The sequence below is a fragment of the Pygoscelis adeliae genome, unplaced genomic scaffold, assembly GCF_000699105.1.
Source record: "Pygoscelis adeliae isolate BGI_AS28 unplaced genomic scaffold, ASM69910v1 Scaffold361, whole genome shotgun sequence".
NCBI classification, from domain to species: domain Eukaryota; kingdom Metazoa; phylum Chordata; class Aves; order Sphenisciformes; family Spheniscidae; genus Pygoscelis; species Pygoscelis adeliae.
The window spans coordinates 953,969-970,908 of NW_008824187.1; the positions used below are offsets into that span (position 1 = coordinate 953,969).

Below are 16,940 nucleotides of genomic sequence, written 5' to 3' on the forward strand. Positions count from 1 at the left end.
AAAGAGTTTCAGAAAACAGACTAGTTGTTCTAGCGCTTCTAACAAATGCCACAGCCCAAAATGACGTAGTTATGACCTTTGTATGAGAATACCTTTCACTAAAAACAAAACAAACCACAACAACAAAAAATACATTTCACAAAACAGAAGAGGCCGCAGTGACACCTTTTCTGAGCCGCTTCTGGATTCCCATTAAAGAGGAAGACTGGCAGCCCCGCTAAGGCAGACTATCTAAAGTGAGCAACAGCTGGAATTTCTCCAAAACATGCCTGATATTAACAGTGTAGAATGACACAACTAAATGACTACTTCAAATGTGTTAAAGCACCAGTTCGCACCTGGAATGCTACTCTGCCAACAGAGTAATGCTGAAGAAATTCAAACCCGTAAGCCAATCAGTTGATTTCAAAGTACTTAATCTCTCTTCTTTTTCTGCTATAGCCATGAAGAAACATGCAGCTATAATCTGTTAAAAAGTAATTTATTCATCAATCTTAACACCCAGTTCGTCTACAGTGTAATTTATTATCCTTCCTAAAAATAGTTTATTGAGGAAAATGCTTTTGTTATTAAAACTGTGGGGGGCGGGGTTCTGAACTCAGCTGTGAATTCATGACACTATCACTGCAGTCCAGCCCTACACTCCATATGGCTCCAAATATATTAAGCTAAAGTGTGCAAGATTTGTCATATGGTCCAAAATGATTCTGAAAGCAGGGAGTTCAGGGGTAACTGTTCTTTAGATGTGGCTCTGTAATATTTTTAACAGCATGATCCCCAAACTAAATGAGCTGCACTGTCCCAAATTTCAATAAAGAATGATAGTGCTGAACGTTACAAAGACAGTATTGTAAAAGGGGAACACACGAAAAAAGAAACGTCAATCTCAGACTTCACAAGAATTAGAACATTAAATCCATTTCAACAGACAAGATGTTTCAAAACATTTGCAGCAGTACATACAATACCAAGTAAATGTATTTGCCAAAGCAAAACTGAAAAATATTAAGTGTTTCTCCTATGGGTAATGGGGGCAAGAAGTGACTTAGGTGACCATAAGCATATTACCTCAATCACATGTACAGTTTTGAACACAACTTCGAGGTGGAGCAGAATACCAGAGATAAATTGGACTGTCAGTCTAAGTCAGTATGCAACAACAAATTTTCTATTAGAGCTTAAAAAACCTGATATAGTGCCACAAAATAAATTATTAATTTGGATGAAGAAAAGAGGGATTGTAAGAACAGTAAAGAATTCACTACAGGGCAGATGACAAGTAGTTTCAAGAAGAGAGATTGCTAGTGTAGTTCAAATGACATTCAAGGACCTTGATTCAAGAATACTTACCCTTTTCATTAATGAACTAAGCACAAAAAGGAAAACTTTGATAAACCTTGCTGACAAACATGAATTGTCAATTCAGCTGAGTGTTGTTTTTAATGCAGGAAGATTTGGATCACATGAAGAACTGAAGTAACAGAAATGGAATGAAATACAACAGCATGAAATTGGGAAAGTTATGCATATTGGGAACTCTGAAGAACTGCTTCACACAGACTAGGAGTTCATGCATAGGAGACGGCTACCTACGTCCAAGGACTCGAGTACACTAACCGACTACAGAACCCCAGACACATCCATGTGATGTTGCTGGGAAAAAGAGACAAACACAACTCTAGGATTTCCTAGGGAAATTTCCCAGGGGAAACAGTAAAACATGAACAGCATGGACACAATACAATTGATAAATTCAACATATGCCTAGAAGGACTGATAACACTATCTGGAGAACAGGAAAGCCCTATGAATGGAGACGAAAAGAAAAAGATTAATACAGTGAAAGTTGGCAGGGAAATGATTACTCTGAAAAAGTAACATAAGAACAAACACAAGGAAAGAAAGACAGCTATTCAACCTGAAGAAAATTACTGGTTCAACAACAACTAGGTATGGATTAGCCATTAAAATTTATTTAGATCAGAAATTAGAAGACAATTCCTAACAACTGGTTAGAAGGTTCTAGGGCAGATTTTCAAACTAAATAGAGTCCAAAAACTTAATTAGTCTTTGGTTTACAAAGGCCACCACCTCATTTAGCTGCAGGTGACAGGACAGGAGCGGACTCTGATCCAGGACAGCCCTTAGAACTCCATTTTGTTATTCGTAATACAAAAAGAGCTATAGTTAACTTTAGCTTATTCTAAGTCAAATAGTCAAATTTAACCAATTCCATAACAAGAAGAAAGTTTAAATAAAAGTTTCAGATAGATTCTGTACTATGTAATTCTGTCAAATACTTGTACAGGCCTACTTTTTAAAATGTGTTTATATCATTTTATTGCAAGGCACGCCTATACAAATTGTAGAAAAGTGTCATACTGAAACAGCCGAACTAGCTATGCTTAAGTGCTGTCAAATATGTTAAGTTAAAAACGCAGGTAAATTCACCGCCAAAATCTATGAAGAAATCATACAGCTGATGGAGAAGACTGCTGGGTATTGCAAGCTAGTTGGTTGCATGGCCATCAACAAAAACTACTTCAAATAAGGCCCTATTTGTTTAGGCATTAATCTGTGCAAGCTCACAAAAATAATTCCATTCTTTTGTATTAATTAGATTGTATTAGAATTATTGAAAACTATTAGTGACTGCAGAAATTTAAAAGCCAAAAGATTGTATAAATTATTTCAATGTTCTTTCTCCCTCTACAAACTGCTACAAAATCCGAACTGTTAAACGAAGTGTGCTTTTGTGTGTATTATATTCCTATATGAAAAGACTGAAATGGAAGAAATATATCTGAGTTCTATTTGTAGAACATTTATAACCATGTGTTTATAACGCACGTACTGCAATGGTGGGTTTGTTCATTCAAAAAACATGAGCCCCTAACAACTGCTTTCTGCAGCAAGAGAGTTCACAGTCTTAGAAAAGGACTTCTTATTTTTGAGCAGCTGGAAGAAGAGTCACCAAAACCCACCTTGAATACTCTAACAGAAATCTCATGAAAGGAAGATTTCACACTGCTTGCAAATATCAAATGTGTGTACATTACGGCAGAATTTAGAAGCCAAACTACTAAATTATGATATATTTGTGTGTTTCATAAACAAAGTCGTTAACCATGAAGAAATTAAAGGCTAGCTGCTTTTGACCATGCCCAGCCCAATTAGGTAATTGGGGACGCCACTCATCGGACTCCTGAATGCCCATGTTACTGTTACTCTGGAATTCCAATTAACTAACTGCTACAAAGTTTCTGCCATTAAATTAACAGTAATGAAACTCAGTAGAATTGTTTTCCCAGTGCCATCAGGCAATTCAGACATATCCTCGTGTGTTACAAACATGACACGTTCTCTTATTTGAACATATTCAAATAGGATTTCGCTACACAATTTTTATTCATCTTGACCCATTTCCCCTCTTCCAACTCCATCACTTTGGTGATTAGCTGACTGAGAGTTTCTGCCCTTAAGACAATTGGCAAACGGACACCCATGCTCCTTCTACCATAAATGACATCAATTTCTGCTATTCTACCCAGAAGCTATAATTTTAAAATGTTTTTATTATCTATTTATCATTTTTGCTAGTTCCTTACTGTCATACCAGTCAATGTGAATGAGGAGAAAAGTCTCCACATGTAATACGTTCCATTTCTAAATCTAACAAATCCAAACTGGGAATGTAACTTAAACCTTTTAAATTTCATTCGCAAAAAAATTACTTAAGGAATGCCTTTCGTTTGCTAAGCATAAGCAGCATGAGCAAAAGTCATTAAAATTGTTACAAATTTCACATGTCACTATTGAAAAATATTCTGGTCATACTATACCGCCTGTAAGACCTATCACATATTTTGGCTCTGAATTACAATTATTTTATACAAACAATATACCTAGGCTGAGGAAGGGAAAAAGCTGGGCCTCAATCCTGAATACACATTTGCTCACTTTTTTTTTTAAAGTGAACAATGTGCCCTAAAATCAGGGCCAGCGCCTTTAAAAGTATAAATGCTTTCATAGGAAGGGTTTTTAAAGTGCAACATCCGTTTCAGCACTATAAAAGACGACTAATGAATGTTTTCACAACCTTATAGTAATTTTTTCATAATTTAAGGACAATTGTTCATTAATCTATGTCAAAAAAATTCCCAGACCAAAAAACTGACAGGGTAGGCTTTTATTATACTTAGAGCCCATGGTCTTAGCTTGTTTCTGTTACATCTATAACCTTTGCCCAATCTAGAAAAAGAAATTCACAACTACTTTTTGTCTCCAAAGTGAAGGTGATTAAGCAAATTCTGGGACTCATGTAGAGTTCTCCAGAAACTGGGTTTTTGTTTGGTGGTTAAAGAGCATATTTTCCATTTCATGGTGCCTAAGTAAAACAGCCTGTCTTTTTTTGGTTACTGAATTTCATCAATAACAAAGCACGCTATACAAAACCAAGCTTTTTCCCCGATGTCACCTACATCGGTTTCTCCTACAAGAGAGGGAGCGAGGAATAGAAAACCAAAAGCCCCCAATGCCATCCTCAGGCCAGCCTGCAGCTCCTTCCAGCACGCTTTCTGATCTGAACATTTTACCCACGTGAGGGTAGTGTAAGCTAATTTCTGAGTAGGGGCACGCTGCTAAAATCTACATCTCTCAGGCAGAACAGCGTTTAGAAAAAGTGGTTACTATTAAAAGACACATCACTTGAATTTCAATTTTGGTACAAAGAAGAAAATAGCAGCAAGAAAGCTGAGACAATTCAATGGGGTTGTCTGGGGTTTGTTGGGGTTTTTTTTTAACATGAAAAATAGACTGCAGCTACTCCTCTCCCCCTTCCCCTCACTTCCACGCTTAATTCTTGTTTTCTAGGTACTAAGGTTTTTCCAAGTCTCATGGCTAGCTGCCAGCTCCACAAAGTAAGCCGGAGTAGAGCTCTCCCCTCTGCTCGGGCCCCTCCCCTGAGCAGCCCTAGGCGCCCTGCCTGACATGCTTTTCGAGGCGTGCTAGACTGCAGAGCAGACTTTCTGGCTCCACTTCCATTGTTTGCACGGCTGCTTTGCTCCTTATCCAGAGCGTGGATTAGCATAAGAATACTGTCTTCCCCCCCTGCAAGCCAGCTCCCCTCTAGAAGACCTCTACCCCTTAAGAATAAACACGGGGTTGGGTTTCTTTTTCTCAGATTTTCTCTTTAAATCCTCTTTTCCTGTTCAAGACTTGTAAATCCTCTTTTTCTATTCAAGACTTGTTAAAAAAAAAAAAAGAAAGAAATAAAATGCTAAACCAGCAAGGCTGACAAGGCTCAGAAATACCTAATTGCATAGATTAGTAATTACCAAGGTCAAAAGAGTCAGCTTGATAATGCTATTCACCGGAGCCTTCACTCCTCACGCTCACGTTGCAGGTATGATTTTAGTTATTAAAGGATATACTTTTCAAACACAGCAGAGAATAAGTAAGTTCTAGGAAAGAGTAATAGAAAGGAGACCTTAACCCTCCCCCCCCCTTTTTATTTACCCCTGGAAGACGGAGTTTCGAATTATTAAGAACAGACAAAAAGCATTACCTATCAACACAACCTCCAGCCCAAAATACAAACCAACCCTCTCCAAACTGCTAGTAGTGATGCCTTAAACACGGGAATCGCTGCTGCCTACTTACATAACTGCAAATCCCTTCCCTCTGGTATCTGACCAAGACACTACGGTGTCCCTTGTAAAGCAAGTGACGTGATCTGGTATTAAAAAAGGCCAACAGAAGAGCATTTCACAAGAAGCAATCTGCTTGCCCTCAAAACGCTTAAAACTGTCAACATGGACTTTTTTTTTGTTCTGCTACCCATAAGATAACTGCTGTCCAAATTAATTCATACATCATTTTGTGAACAAGACAAACACACACTTGCAAATGTTAATTCATAAGTAAGCCACATAATTTTTAAATTATCAAATCCAGCACTCCTCATTGCAATGGGCAAGAGAAAAGCTTTCTTTAACAGTATTTGCTCAACACATACAAACAGCAGAGACAAGACGGGCAAGTTCAACATCATCACGATTTGCTAATACAAAATGCTGCTTGGCAATGTAAGCCTTAATCCTCATTTTCCTCACCTGCTTGCCATGCCCATAGCAGCACCGTACTCTGCTGATAGGAGAAACTCTCAGTCTAGCTGTTCTCACAAATCACTGCAAATAACACGCAGATATTCTCAAAGGAGCGGTCTCCATCAGTCTTCCAAAGAGGCCTTTTAATAGCTGGATAGGCCAAATAAACAAAGTAGTAGATGCTGCTCCTTTACGCTCCTCTAAAACACAGACGTGGCAGGGGGAAGTTATTCTTTAAAGCGTTCTTACTACAGAAACAAAATTTCAGGTATGTACTCTGCAAATTACATTTAACAGTTAAATTTGTTCTTTGTGTTAGTTATATTACCCTTCTAACTTTAAATTGCTGAAACGCGCCCTTTCAACCTCTCTCATAATTCTTTTGAAATGTATGAATAGTCAGCTAACAGCTCTTCTGTCATCCCTGAGCCTCGACACTCACCCTAGAAACTCACATTGGGATATTTTTACGGGGTTACAAGCTCCAGACACAAAACACGAAGAGGTTACCACCTCCACAGCAAGGGCAAGAGAAAGGAGCAAGTATTGTTGGTGGCAAGCCTAGCATAGCCTAAAGCAGAATCAATGGCAGTTTAAATATGCCGGGCTCTGAACAGCTGTGGCTGATGAGCTGGTGGTGGCTTGATAGTGCCACTGAGGCACTGACCTCCAGCCAAAGAGCAAGGTGGACGGCTGGGGGTAGTAACCTCACAAGCCGTCTCACTAGTAACTCCCAGAGCTTGCAAGGAGAACCCTGATACATACAAGTAGGTTAACAAAGCTTCGATAGGCCCAAGGAGAAAGCGGGGGGGGGGAGGAGGAAAGGAGAAAAGAATAAAACCCCAAATCCATCGGTGAGCAAATATCTTGTAACTACACCACTCATTATCTTACACAGAACCTGCAAAATATTTGATTATTCTCAGAATCATAGAGTGATAAACACTTACGTATAAAGCATGACATGCTCACACACAGAGTTATTTCACAAATACTAAAGATTTTAAATTAGATAGCTATATTAAGAAAGTGCTTCCACAGTACAAATAATCTAAAATGAGTTCTATGCTGCATTCAGTTTCTACTTTCATCTGCAATACTTAATTTTTAATTGTGAAGTGTGTAAGAAAGTATTATTGCTCTGGGAAAAGTTTCCAGGACTCTAGATGTATGTGTCTGAGCTTATCTCACCCTGTTAGTATTCTGCAAGTTTTGCTGAGATGAAAATATGTTTTAATGCAAACCGAAGTTAAACTCTAAGTGCATTGCAGATCCGCTTGGTTAAATAACTACAGAAACAACATGGTATGCACATGCACACAAACTACTCCTCTTAGGTTTAAACAATGTACTTTCATCAAATATAGCTTCAAAGACATTTCTAAATCCAAACACAGTAATCTTTCAATAAGTAGACAGAGTTCAAAGGTAATGTTTATACTTCAACAGTTATAGTCCCCTATTTCCCTGCACTGAAGTGCTAAAGCAATACTGTTAATTTTTTTCACACAAAATTCAAAAACTAACACACAGACAAGAAGCATGACTGGAAAGCTCAATGAGATTGAAATATTTAAATTTAGAGTTCAGTGGTTTTATTAGTAGTATCTTTCCCATTAGTATTCAAGCAATTACACCACTTCTTAGTGCAAAAAGGTTATTTTAAATACACTAAGAAAGAAAAGTCGCAAAAACTGTTGCACAGTAGAGTTAAGAGTAGCAAATCATCAACATGTAAGGGAGCAGTTTGTTTGGTTTTGTTTGTTTTAGATTAAATGAAACTTCGCATTCAGCTAATAAAATCCTTAATTTTTTTCATTAAAATCTTTGCTTTTCTCTCCATATTGTATGAAAGCAACTGGACTAAGACCTAAGGAAACTAAGAGGGTACAGAGATTATACTATATATTCCTTCTCCTATCAATTTCACTTGCTTTCCTACTTTTTCTCTTTGACCCTTGTGATGTGTGACTTAAACTGCTCATAATCAGTACTACAGGAATGATTTGGACACTATCTATTGCAAACATTTCCCCATCATCCTTAAATTTGAAGGTATCTCCTGTGATGTCTCAACAGTTCCTTAAGCTAAAAATCTTAGAAGTAAATCTGTTTGCCTCCTAAATCACCTCTTCATTAACTTTGGCAATTCAGTTATTCACCAATCATTCAAGATCACATTCTTATAACCATCTCATTCTGCCTTTTCTTACATTACTTCTGTCAAGGCCGTTATTGCATTTAAAAGTCATTTACTCCTTCTACATCTCCACTATCAAAACCTTCTTTCTGTCATGATTCTTCAGCCTACACTGATCACCTCCAAGAGGACAGAATTAAGGCTGATTCAAATTAAATCTGTGAAGGAAATACTGAGGGTTACAGGAAAACCACAGATTCTATAACGGGAAGAAATTTTTGTTACAAGTTGAAGAGAATAAAGAGTTATTTTTGGCAGAAAGAAAGGGGACAAAAAAGTAATCGTTACTGAACCTTCTCTATCAAATGCCATACAGTACTGTAATGACCAATCCTCTGTCACATCCTGAGTATTTTTTCCATTCTCCTTTCTTCTTTGCGATTTTTCACAGATTTAAGAACTGTACTGAAACGAAACCAGCAGATGAAATACTGTAGCATAAATACAGCTCTACTCAAGAGGCAGATTGGTCCATCGTTCCTATGCCCTGACCTCAAGAGCAGTCAGGAGGAAGTGTTCAGGGCAAGAGTAGGAAACCCAGAGAATGATTAGGATGCTCTTTCTCAAGATATCCCGCTACATTAATTTCCTCTGCTGCAGAATTTATTCGTATCACCAATACCTACAGAGGGATCTACTCACCACGAATGTACCCATCTACCCCCCTTCAAATCCATTTCAAACGTTGGTCTCTACAGTAGTTTGCAGTAACCGAATATCATGTGTAGCTCTGCCCTGTGTTAAAAAACCCCTCACAGACCTGGAAACAGATACATTAACACTGCTAACACTTTCAAAAACTTTCTTGATAAGCTATCAATTGGCTGTCACAAGGTACATGAACATGCTTTATCCAAATTCCAGTTTTACAGGAAAACTGTAAAACTTCTTTCATAATCCTTAGAAGCATTCTGCTACTCTCATCCCCCAAGACAGTGTGAGACATACAGCAAGCTATTTTTGTTTATATACTCTGAAGCACAGTTTTGATGTTCTTGATATTCTGGCACAGAGAAGTAGTACAGCAGACTGTAGAGAATATTACTTCTGCCAGATCACAAACCTATAAATGCATTACATGCCCAGTTATAACTGCTCCCCTTGTAATAATAGCAGCTAAAATCTCAAGTTTAAGCATTTCTACATAAGTATGCACAATTATATTTAAAAAACCTATTTTCAGTTGTGAATTTTTTCCTCTTCCTTCAGTTACAAGATGAGTTACATAATTAGCTTTTTCTTTTTGGGGGGTGAATGGTCAAACTAAATATCTGTGTGCAACCAAGACAAATGTTTTAGTTTTCTGAGGAATTCATTTCAGCTTATCAATTTACCAGCTGTAAAATTCTCAGATGCATTAACACATTTAAAGGTAACATTTACAAGACCAAGGAATTAGGAGACTTACTTGCTTTCAAATATGCAGTATGCTTCATATCGGATTTTGAACTCCTACTAAACCCAACTGACAAACAACAGCAAGAGTAGCCACTCTCACTGGTTCAAGACTTCTAAAAGATTTTTTTGGATGCTTTTTAAATTTTTCTTCCCAGTCACAGGAATGGTGACAGTATGCTTTCTTTTCATGAGACTGTATGTCCACATAAGGAGCTACTGCTCAGGCTCTGGCTGAGTAACAGGGAGGGGAGGGGGAAAGGTACCATCTACTGATGTATGGAGACAGTAAGAGCAACAGAACAGTCGATACTAATTTTATAAGACTGATAAACAAACCTTTTTTGAATTAAAAAAGTCTTGTTAATTCAAAGATTGAGGATATCACCAAACAACAAATTTACGGAGGGGAAAAAAACTGAGTAAATTACAAGTGTACATTTGCAAATTCTATGATAATTTAAAGTGCACAGAACTTCAAGACACCTGTATAAACATCCCTCTTCTCATACACTGCCATCTCAAAGACTTCAGGGAGTCTTCTCTGTGCAGGCAGACCCCAATCACTTTCATTCCATTGAAAGCCTAGGACCAAACTGTTTCCGTAAAAAATTTTCATATGCTTTACCTGACAATTGAAACAAATAATCGTTTTTCAAAAAACAGCAACTTGAAGCAACATGTTTGAATGAGAACAGGCATTTTAGATCTTGGAAGAAGAACAACAAAATGTGTTTGAAGCATGGTCAAATGTAGCCACCTGGGGACCCTTCTGCACATCTTCACTGTGGAAATTCCCCTAACGGATAGGGCTACTGACCCCTCTAGCACTACTCTAACAGATTCAAGTTTTCTGTCACTAACTGTGATCAACTGCAAACATTTAAAACCTGAGTGCAAGATGCCCCGTCTATATAAAAACATGGAATAATCAGCGCACAGAAACGTCCTCATTACTGTAAGCGAGCCGCAGCTTCCAGGAAATTCATGTTAAAAATCAGGAACGTGAGGCTGCTGTTTCCTTCAAAAGTTTGTATACAACACACACAAATGCAGGCATACGCATAATTTTTTTTTTCCATGTAACTTATGCATTTGATCATCCACGATAACTCTTTTTTAATACCTATTAAACAGTATTCCAGACAAGTTTTCACTGAGAGGCAAGAACTCAAGAGGACTACGTAAACCAAGTACTTAGTCCTAAATATGCTGTCCTTCCGATTTGTGCATTCACAGAGTTGCAGAAGACAGGACATCCATTTCATTACCTTCATGCATGTATTGCAGGTGCTAATAACTAGGTTCACAAGAATGATGGGTAACACTCGCTACAGCAGCTCTCTGTTTACTAAGACAACACAGTCTCTCACAGCTTTCCAGATATAGGTATGCCATCATGTTTCTAAATCTTCACGCTAATGTCTACTTCTCCATTTTTTATCTATTGTAATGTTTTAATATTTTACAACTATCTGCCTTATTACTTTAACTAAATAAAGAACTGCCTACTGTTGGAACACCGAAATGCTTGTTCTGGTAGAGACAGCAGCAAGGCTCCCCTTTTCTCCCCCAAAGCAAATTCTTGACTACAGCTCATCCTACCTAAATAGTTACGTTTTCCTTACCCTAAATTCATACTAAATAGCTCAAGTAACTTTTTCCTTCATCTTTGCTTCATCAGTCATTCTAGAACTGTGCAACTCCTTCCCCCCTCCCCCCCCCAAACTGTATTATCTTGCCTTTTTTCCTGTTAGCTTGCTCTTCAGATTATTAGTAATTACAATTAAAGCATTATTACTTTTTGGCATATAGCCACTTCACCTGTCTTTTTTTCCTTTTACAAACCATTGTGTTGTGATCAGATTATTGTTATTCTGTTTTCTTACTCATTTTCTAAGCAACTTCTGCTTATTTCTAACTGTAACTAGCAAACTTACTAGCAGCCTAAGACTTTAAATGGTGCATACACTTCAAGACTTTGTGCACTTGCACATAGTAGCTGAACCAGTGTTTTACATCTGTTCTTCCCTATACATATAAAGCACACCATCCTAATACTGGGATTACATTATTAGAAATAACTACTGCCATTATCACATCAAGTCAGTTCATGACAAAGCACATGGAAGAAAAAAAAAATACTATTTTTTTAAAATTAACTTGTACCATCAACAAGTTATCTTCCATTCTATAGTATTAACAGATTTCCATGTTTTCCAAAAATGGCAAAATATTTAAGTGTCATATGACTAACCAATTTGTGAATATTTACTTCCTAATTATTCAGATTATTTTTTACCATAGGTATTTTAACAAAGAAAAGTTTCAGAAGAGAATATTTAAGTTTTAAAAGATTCAAATTTTTACTCAAGATCCTGAAATTCCTGTACTGTGTTGTAAACGCAAAACATACATATTTTAAGGACATGATAGAAGTATGCCTTCTTTACCTAGACTTGGCTATGGTATGCATTTAACTTTTTTAAAGGATATTACATATCTGAATTAGAAATAAGAAAACTAGCAAGTTTCTACCACATTGTTTTTTATGAAGATGAGGGAAATAATACAAGGACCCTTACCTAAATCAATCTCAGATTTTGGTAAGTTAACAGGTAGCTGTTTATCATTTAAAAATACATTTTAACTGGACCCTTACATTTATTTCCACACAATTCCCTATCAACTACAACACTTCAGAAACATTTCACCTAACATTTCATGAAACTTATCATAACCTTGGCATCTCTGAAGAAGAACATTCTTGACTTTTAAATCTAGCTCAGGGGAACCTAGTCCATAACTGACTTTTTAGGACTGCTTCAAAATAGTACCATCAGAAAGAAATGTTTATCTGCTTGGTTTTGCCTCAAAGGTAAAAAAAAAGGGGGGGGGGGGAGAAAAGCAATTCTTGAAATGAAAACAAAAACAATCCCTGTATTAATGTTTAGTAAATAACCACATCTTACCATTCTTAATCTAAACATTCAGCCAACAAATAAGCAAAAAAGAAAATCTGGTATGTTTCTAATTACGTAGCCATGTTACAATAATCTGACTGTAAAACACATTCCTATCAATACAAACATTTTCAGACTGTACTGTGAACGCATTCCCTGCACACTTTTCTCACCATAAGTTCTTGAATTTGTTCTCTATCCTATCCCATAAAATTCCCATCCTCAGATACGGAAATAAGATACAAAATATAGCTTGCTCTTACTACATAGAAACTTGCCTGGATTTCTTTGAGGTATGTTACCCACTACACTTTCAACAGGAGTTTCTGAGCCAGACAGAGCCAACATAAAAACTGTAAAATGAAGGGATTCTCGGACAGCTTAACTCGACCTTTCTGAACCTGACAGTCTTGGCCTAGCAACAGGGAAGGCTCTTGTTTTACGCTGAGATCGAGACGGTCACACTACTGGAAGAACCTGGGCTAAGCCAGCCCAGACGGAAGTAGAAAGGACCAGCAAAACCTGTGACAGCACGACGCGTAACAGAGCAGCTCCGGAGTGGAATCGCTGGCACTTCCTGTTTTGATCAACTGATTCAAAAGACGACACGGACTTCTGGTTACTCCGCTCCTGGGAAGTGCTTTGAGCACACTGACCTGCATTTCCCATTTGTGGTTTGAGCCTGAAGTGGCTCTGCCTGTTTGTTACGGAATTAACTCCTGGCGAATAGTTTGCTGCCAAGGAAATTCAGTGGCAGCTAACCCAACCTTACAGAATAATTGCTTCCTAACTGAACGGAGGAGGCTTTATCCAGTCTTGATGGTTAAAAAGAACACCACTGCAGGAACACCATCTTGTCACTGGCAGATTTTGTTCTGAAACACTTGGCACGTGTTCCCAGCTACTGAATGAACAAGCTCCATCACATGAGAAGAGATGGTTCTACCACCCCCAGTTTGGGAGGAGACAGAAAGATGACAACTCTACGGACACTAGAAGCTGAAAAGTAGGAATTTATTCCTAAACTGTCAGCTAAAGCGATTGGTTCAGCAGTACATTAGAGGCCTTTAATCTCCTTCTAGTTGATGCCTTGCTGCAGGCAAGTCAAACTAAGGGAGTATTTTACATTTTAATGGAGGGGGAGGGGGGTGGTAAGTCATCCAAGTCCAGTTTTCAATACCCCAAAGAAAACAAAGTAATCATACAACCAAAATCTTTATCTTAAATGAAGACACAACATGATACAGGAGACCTGTTGCAGAAGGTAATTAAGCATACATAGCGTTACTGATTAGGTGTAATATACTAAGCTGTATTTCTCCAGTTACACACCAGAAATCCTGAAGACTTGCGCACATTCACAGCTGCAATTAAAAGACAGACATTTACCCTAGTAAGATGTAAGAAAATTTCAGAGTCTCAAAAAATAGAGTAGAACTAGCAAAAGTACAAAGAAGGGCCGTATTACAGAGAGATGCCATATTAAAGATAGATTAAAATAAACCTTCTTGAGAACTGTCAGAGATGTATGATACTCTTCATTGAACCTTAACATGGAGGAGATAACCAGAGAGATTTAATCACGATTTCTCTCTGTACACCACCTAGGAACTAACAAATACATGATCAGGCAGCAGTTTTGGATGCAAACAAAATGCACCTTTTGTATATAACAAACATTTAAAACTAAAGCACTCACTTTCACAGGGTTTTGTGGGCATGAAAATCATAAATGGGCTCAAAAAATATACCCGATACCAGGTCAGGCTATGAAATACAATACCACTGATCTCTCACTCAGGAAGTACATAAAATGTCTGATCAACACCTGGGACAAGGTACTCTGTCCACATCTGGTACTTATAGTTTTTCCCTCTTTTGGCCTTGGTAACGTTATTTTTTTGTCTTTGTCACCTTGCTATTGAAATTCAAGTATAAAGGTATGAAGACAGGAGGAAATCTTCTGTTCCTATGAAGATACATAGGAACAGAAATGATTAGCAAAAGGACTTGTTTTTATTTGGTATGTGATTGAACCCTTCTTCTTACCATTTGTGTGCTTGTTGACTTACAAGCCCATAATCCTTAGTAAAAACAAGACAAGCTGTGTCAAGATAGGGAAATTTTGTGGTGGAGTGGTGTTGCCATCTTATTTTTTGCCAGATCAGCTATTTACATACATACAGGGAAAGCATAAGACAACCTCCCTCCCTCAATTGTTGCTAATACTATTACTGTTACTATTTAAAAAGACAGTGGACAAGAAGGGAAAGAAGGTAACTTGTGCAGGTGGTTGGGGGGGTGTGCGTGTGTTTGGTTTGGTTTGTTTTTCCCTTTTTAAAAATAATACTGCATCCAGAGTTTTCAATCCAACTGTACATGCTTATGCCCTGCCACTTGACGCCGGAAAGCTTTTGCCCAGCCATATCAGCAAAATGGTAAGTATCGGCGCAAAAAGCCCTTCTTGCTTTGCCTGTGTAACAGAAGGGCATCCAGCCATTTTTCAGTTCGTTTCAATTCAGGATAGCAACTGAAAGACACTGAAGAGGGAAATACAGATGGTATCTCGAAGACATACTAATTAGCATGTACTGGTACTCTTTATTCAGAGAGCTCACGTATACATGGCATCTCCAAGCACTACCCTTCCCTCAAAACTCTTATATTAAAGGAGTGAGATTTTTCATTAATAAAGTTTACAGCACTACTTCTCTAAATACTGCATCAGCTCTAAATGCTTTAGGAGCAGGATCATTGAGAACAGAGGGCAGAGTGATGCAAGAACTGTTTTATGATGACCCATTCTCTACCCTCTACAATTCTCTGATCCTATAAACCCCTAAGATATACCTAAACACAGATTATCCTTTCACTTTAGCATATTGATCGCTCTTCTAAATGGCTGATGTGGTTCTAGTGTCCACTGCAGACCATCTAGGCTAATGAAGCTATTTAATGCTACAAATAGCTCTTAAAGTACACAGTCGTCTATTAGCATGCACATGTTCCCCAAACACTTAACCTCAATTTTGAAATTTGCTTGTAATTACAAGCCTGAGAATAGAAACTGTTCTTTCTGGTAGACAAAAGAGTGATCTTTCAAGACAGTGCCGCATCTGCAGAGTCCTCTACTGATAAACAATTTGAGAACCATTATTTATTGTTCAACTGTCTCTCTCATTGGAGGAGAGGTCATCTGCTCCCCTCCTCAGGGAGAAAAAGGGAGGAATTAGTTCTTGGTTTTGTGTCAGTGCAAAGTCCATAATTTTCAGCACTGACTCAAAGTCCTTTACTTTTGAGTAGTACAGAAGTATGTCAAATCTATGCTAGCTGTTGCTTTCTTTGCAAGATGCATAGTACAGCTGGCCTTTGGATTATCCAACATCCTTTTAGGAATATGTGATTGAATGAGAAGAAATAGTACGCACCTATCTTCTTGTCTTGTCAGGCAAAAAATAACCTGAGTAAAACAGGAAGGTGAAAGAAACTAACATACATCAAGACATGCGTTCAGCACGTAGACCAGATGACGATCTTCCTCACCTGAAGTACTGTAGATTGACTACAAATTTTGCACTTGTCAACACAAGTTCCAACTTCATAGCTTTGTGAATTTGCTTACGGTGTGCAGAAAGTTACAGGTTTTGAGCAGTAAGTCAGGTAGAGATAAAATATGGGTTAGCTGAATTCAATGCCGATCTTTCCTTGGAGCTGTTTCTCTAAAATTTGACCTCCAAAAGAGGATACATGCTTCTCTCTGTCAGTCAAATGTATGAATGTCAAATGTATGTTAAGATTCCTTGGCTGATCTCCATACGTGAAAGAGGCACAGTCCTGTTTGTAAGTAAAGTTTCCGTTTTCTTGAAAAGGGGTTCAACATCTGTTTGTAACAGTGGCCAAAATCTGCAAGATAACGTAATCTGAGATGCAAACTTCCTTTGAGAATGAGCATATGACGACTGGTGAAACCTGCTAGTGTAAGTCTCTGAAGCTGCCCCACCTGTTACAGAGACCCCATTTCTACCCAAATGGGAAAAAGTGAGAAGGGCCAACCGCATCACAGCTTAAAAACCACTGTATGTGGGCATTGCCTCAGCTCCAGTTAAGCAAAACTGGAACAGTGAGAAGGTAGATGTAGGAGGGCTAGTGCTCACTATCTGTTTTTTAAACAGATTTAATGTTGTAGAAGAGAATTCTGAAATCTGTCAGAAATCTGACATTTCAGGATTATTCTACTTAGCCTCTTAGTTACATAAAGGACAAAAAAAATGCCAA

At 37.9% G+C, this 16,940-nt stretch overlaps 1 protein-coding gene across 1 annotated transcript in view; it reads right to left on the reverse strand.

Moving 5' to 3' along the window:
- Positions 1-16,940, reverse strand: part of BMPR1A (bone morphogenetic protein receptor, type IA) — a 46,368-nt gene that overhangs the window by 28,814 nt on the left and 614 nt on the right. The window lies entirely within an intron of this gene.